This window comes from Hyla sarda, unplaced genomic scaffold (genome assembly GCF_029499605.1).
Source record: "Hyla sarda isolate aHylSar1 unplaced genomic scaffold, aHylSar1.hap1 scaffold_322, whole genome shotgun sequence".
Lineage (NCBI taxonomy): Eukaryota > Metazoa > Chordata > Amphibia > Anura > Hylidae > Hyla > Hyla sarda.
The window spans coordinates 52,273-58,080 of NW_026609955.1; positions in this window are offsets into that span (position 1 = coordinate 52,273).

Consider the following 5,808-nt stretch of genomic DNA (forward strand, 5'->3'; position numbering starts at 1 on the left):
TGTACCGAGCTGTGGACGGGGGATGGAGCTGTGTACCGAGCTGTGGACGGGGGATGGAGTTGTGTACAGAGCTGTGGACGGGGGATGGAGCGGTGTACCGAGCTGTGTTCGTCCTCGCTCTCCCCCTGCTTCTTGTGTAATGTAGAGCAGGGGGTGTGAATCTCAGGTGAGGAGGCCAAGCATGCAGGCGGCGGGAAGGGTGGTTGTATATGTATGCAATGTATAATTAGGGGGGGTGTATGTATGATGTGTGCATATTGTGGCAGTGTGGCAAGGAAAGGGTGTATTTCCTTGGCTCACCCTGCAGAAGCTCTCACCTGCTTCTTAGGTAATGAGGCAGGAAGGAAGGGAAGTGTATATGAGATGGAGACTCAGTCTAATCTAGGCTCTTCCTAGGAGACAGCATGTGGGCTATAGGGAAGAGACAGAGCCTGCTGAGGAGTACACAGCCCGAGCTATGAGAGGCTCAAAGAGACTGCCATGAATTGTGAGTAGAAGGTTGCAGGGGACATAAGTTTAACCGGCTGAGGGAAGCTCAGCGGTTGTTAGTCAGGACAAGCTGATCTGTTTAGTCAGTGACCAGACGGTCTAGGATTTTGTTTTGTTCCTGCTTTTTGTTTATTTCTTTCCCTGCAACCTGTCTATTAAAACTGGCAAGGTGCCAGATTTGCATTATAAGTGTTTGTTTGCTGGTTTATTGAGAAGAAACGCATCCTGTGGCGTGGTCCAGGACGATCCCAGAGCTAATCCCCAAGACGGATCGTCACAATATGTATTGTGTATTTGTATGGTGTGAGTGTATGTGTGATGTGTGTATGTGTATGTTGTCTGTGTGTGATGTGTGAATGATGTCTGTGTATATATGATGTGTGTATGATGTCTGTGTATGTGTGATGTATGTAATGTATGATGGGGGGGCAGCGGCGGGTGTATCATAATGTGTGCATATGTATGGTGTATATGTATGGTTTGAGTGTATGTGTGATGTGTGTATGATGTATGTGTATGGTGTATGTGTGTATGTAATGTATGATGGGGGGCAGCGGCGGGTGTATGTATGATGATGTGTCTGTATGTATGATGTATGTATGTAATGTATAATATAGGGGGCAGTGGCCGGTGTATGTATGTATGTAATGTATAATATAGGGGGCAGTGGCCGGTGTATGTATGTATGTAATGTATAATATAGGGGGCAGTGGCCAGTGTATGTATGATATGTGTATATATGATGTGTGTATGTAATGTATAACATAGGGGGCAGTGGCTGGTGTATGTATGTATGTAATGTATAATATAGGGGGCAGTGGCCAGTGTATGTATGATATGTGTATATATGATGTGTGTATGTAATGTATAACATAGGGGGCAGTGGCTGGTGTATGTATGTATGTAATGTATAATATAGGGGGCAGTGGCCAGTGTATGTATGATATGTGTATATATGATGTGTGTATGTAATGTATAACATAGGGGGCAGTGGCTGGTGTATGTATGTATGTAATGTATAATATAGGGGGCAGTGGCCAGTGTATGTATGATATGTGTATATATGATGTGTGTATGTAATGTATAACATAGGGGGCAGTGGCTGGTGTATGTATGTATGTAATGTATAATATAGGGGGCAGTGGCCAGTGTATGTATGATATGTGTATATATGATGTGTGTATGTAATGTATAACATAGGGGGCAGTGGCTGGTGTATGTATGATATGTGTATGCATGTATGTTTTGTACAACGGCGGACTGACAAGTGCTGCTGCCAGTTGTGCCATCTAATTTTATTTATTTTTAATGGTTTCTGGTCACCCACACTAAATTGCACCATCAGAATCCCGCCCCCTTCATACTCGCCCGATGACCAAGAGTCCCACGGATGCGCGCAAACACGCCCGAACCAAAACTGCAAGCATGTTGCACCATAACCTAATCTGTAAAACTATAAAGTGCAACATGCTGGGAGTTGTAGTTTTGGTTCGGGTCAGCTGCAGAGCCATAGGCTGCATCAGGCCATGATGGGTGTTGTAGTTACTAACTGTAATTCCCAGTATTCCTTGACAGCTTATGGCTCTGCAGCTGACACAAACCAAAACTACAACTCCCAGCATGTTACACAATAACCTTAACTGTACTACTATACAGTGCAACATGCTGCAACACCCACACAACCATAGGCTTTATCAGGGCATGCTGGGTGTTGTAGTTATCTAGTAACTAAATGCAACTTCCAGCATTTTCTGACACATAAATTAGAGTAAATAAAATGCACCATATAAACTGGAGAAGCACAACACCCCCCCCCCCCCGCCCCGTAACACAGCGGCGTTCACTGTTATCCAATCAAAAGACTCTGTATATAAGTCCCTATGAAGACTGAAAAATAGTGATTCAAATATTTTAAAAAGTGCGTATACATGTGAATAAGCCCCTTTCCTAATAAAAGTTCTGATAATAAATGGTTCCGATAAAAACTACAGATCCCGGCACACAAGATTACCCTCATCCCTATATATGGAGAAATTGGAGTTATAGGGGTCAGATGGGGGGGGGGGGGGGGGGGGGCTAGCTACATACCTCCCGCCGCTAATAGCCTGGCATGCTGTGATCACCATGGCCGCCATTAAAGGGTAGCTCCCACCATCCTATTTTTTTTTTTGCTAGCCTGTTCCCCCCCCCCCCCCGCTACGGCACTAGCCCGTTCCTTCCTCCCCGCCCCGCATACCCCGTTCCCTCATTACACTTGCAGTTACTGCAGAGTCCGGCAGCGGGCGTGCAGGGACAGCGGCGGCAACGAGGCGGCGGCGATGTGCGGGAGGAGTGGCCTCCCAGCCAGTGGCCGGGGAGCCAATGCGCTCGCTCCCGCCTGTCTGATTGACAGGCAGGGAGCAGTGCAGCCCAACTGAAAAAGGACTGATTGCCACTCCAAAATCAGTCCTTTTTCAGTGGCCGGTTTTTAAATGTAAATTAAACCTTTTTAATGATAAAAAAAAAAAATAATAAAAGTATATTAGAGATATGTTGTAGTACATAAGTACTAGAACATATCAAAAAATAAAGTTGGTGACAGTGCCCATTTAAACCATTAGATCACCGCTGTCTAAGTTGACAGCAGTGACTAAAGGGATCTTATATCCATCCCTGGTGTCCTGGTAGATAAAATAATTTCAACCAAAATAGTACGATCCACCCCACTAGACCAAGTGGATTTTCTTGTGGGACAAGTAGATTGTGTTCCGCTTTAGTCCCTTGGACAAGTATTTTTTTTTTTTTACATTTCCACACCCCTGCAGTCTCTAACCTTCTTGGGACTTCGCTTCGACATGGCCTCTGCCCGAATTTGCCTCCCGCCGGACAAACGTCTTGCACTTCTGTCGTGGGTCCGCTCCCTTCGGACCCAGGTCTCAGTCTCCATCTGCACTTGTATGGAGGTTCTGGGTTGGATGGTGGCAACTATGGAGGCCGTACCGTTTGTCCAGTTTCATTACCGCCCCCTTCAACTGGCGATTCTCGGTGGGACAGGTCTCCTCTGTCTCTCGGTCGTCAGATTGTTCTCTCCCGCAGGGTCTGTCAGTCTCTGCTCTGGTGGCTCCGCTCCCCCCTGCTTCTCCATGGCGGTCATTTCTTCCTCTTCACTGGCAGGTAGTTACAACGGATGCCAGCCTGTCGGGCTGGGGCGGCGTGTTCAGGGATTGGACGGTTCAGGGACTCTGGTCTCCCCGAGAGGGCCTTTTTCCGATAAATATTTTGGAATTACGGGCGAGGCCATGGCCGAGGTGACCAAGATTCTCATCTGGGCGGAAAGCAAGGTTCCCGGGGGTGCTCAACTAGGTAGCGGACTTCCTCAGTCGGTCCTCACCCGACCCCGGCGAGTGGTCTCTACATCCAGAGGTCTTCACGCAACTCTGCGACCTCTGGGGCTTCCGGACGTGGATCTCTTCGCCTTGGGCAGGGTTTTCCCTACCCTATCTGTTCCCTCCCCTTCCGCTCCTTTTCAGGGTTCTGAGGAAGCTCAAAACAGAGGACGTCCCCGCCATTCTGGTAGCTCCAGATTGTCCCCGAAGGTCGTTGTACGCCAACGTAGTCAGGCTCCTGGACGACGCTCCGCTGCGCCTTCTGCTCTGTCCGGACCTGATCTCTCAGGATCCTCCTTGCCACCCCAATTTACAGTCACTGCATTTGACGACGTGGCGGTTGAGACCGCGGTTTTGAGGGCCCGCGGGTTCTCTTCCCAAGTCATTCACACCATGCTCAGGGCTCGTAAGCCCTCCTCCGCAAGAATTTACCACCATACTTGGCAGTCTTATTTTCGTTGGTGTGAAGCTCAGGACTATCCCCTGTAACCTTCTCGGTTCCCAGTCTTCTCTCCTTTTTGCAGTCTGGTTTGGAACTGGGGTTGTCTCTCAGTTCCCTTAAAGGTCAGGTTTCGGCCCTTGCTATTCTTTTCCAGCGGCCTTTGGCTTCTAATTCTCCTGTCCGGACCTTCCTTCAAGGAGTGGTGCATGCTGTTCCTCCTTATCGGTCACCCTCTCCCCCTTGGGTCTTGAATCTGGTTCTGAGTGCCCTGCAGGGTGAACCCTTTGAGCCCCTTAGAGAGGTGTCTCTCCGCCTCCTTTCTTGGAAAGGGGCGTTTCTTGTTGCTATCACCTCCATCCGGAGGGTGTCTGAATTGGCAGCTCTTCTCCTGCCATTCTTCGTTTCTGGTGATCCACCAGAACAAGGTTGTTTTCCGGCCAGATCCTTCCTTTTTGCCTAAGGGGGTTTCGGCCTTTCATCTCAATGAGGACATTGTCCTCCAGTCTTTTTGTCCTGCTCCTTCTCATCCTAAGGAGCGCTTACTACACTAGCTGGATGTAGTTCGGGCTGTTCGGTCTTATCTCTCCATCACTTCTTCATTTCGTCAGTGTGATTCCTTTTTTGTCCTTACGGAAGCTCGTCGTAAGGGACAGTCTGCTTCCAAGGCCACCATTTCTCGGTGGATTCGGTCCACCATTTTGGAAGCCTATCGCTGTAAGGGGAAGATTCCTCCTTTCAGTGTTGTGGCTCATTCTACCGTTCTGTTGGGGCATCCTGGGCTCTCCAGAATAGAGCCTCGGCCTCGCAGATTTGCAAGGCGGCTACCTGGTCGTCTTTGCACACTTTCTCGAGGTTCTACAGAGTTTATACCTTTGCATCGGCTGATGCTAGTCTGGGCCGTAAAGTATTGCAAGCGGCAGTGGAACCTGACTGCTTATCTGTCCACCCAAGGGACGGCTTTGGTACAACCCACAGTCTGTGTCCCCCAATGGAGCCAATAGAGAAAAGGAGATTTTTGTTTACTTACCGTAAAATCTCTTTCTCGAAGGATCCATTGGGGGACACAGCTCCTGCCCTTTTTGGGGTTTCCTTTGGTTCTCTGTCCGAGGGTGTGTTCAGTTATGTTTTTCTCTTCTGGTTCTCGGACAGTTTGGGTTTTCTTTGACCTGTTGGTCCTCTCCTATTGCTCTGGAACTTAAACTGATTACCTCAGGGCCTGAAGGCGGGTATATCCTGCTTGGAGGAGCAGACTTTTTTTTTATTACCATAGTGTCACACCTCCTAGAGACAGCAGCATACACCCACAGTCTGTGTCCCCCAATGGATCCTTCGAGAAAGAGATTTTACGGTAAGTAAACAAAAATCTCCTTTTAACACTTTCCCATTCTGTGGCAACTGGTATATTTGTTTATTATACTGGAATTTCTCACAATGCGCTGCACCAGTGGTGTCTGTCACAACAGGCTAAAAACCTACTGTGGGGGGGGGTAAGGATGGGGTGACACCATTTTC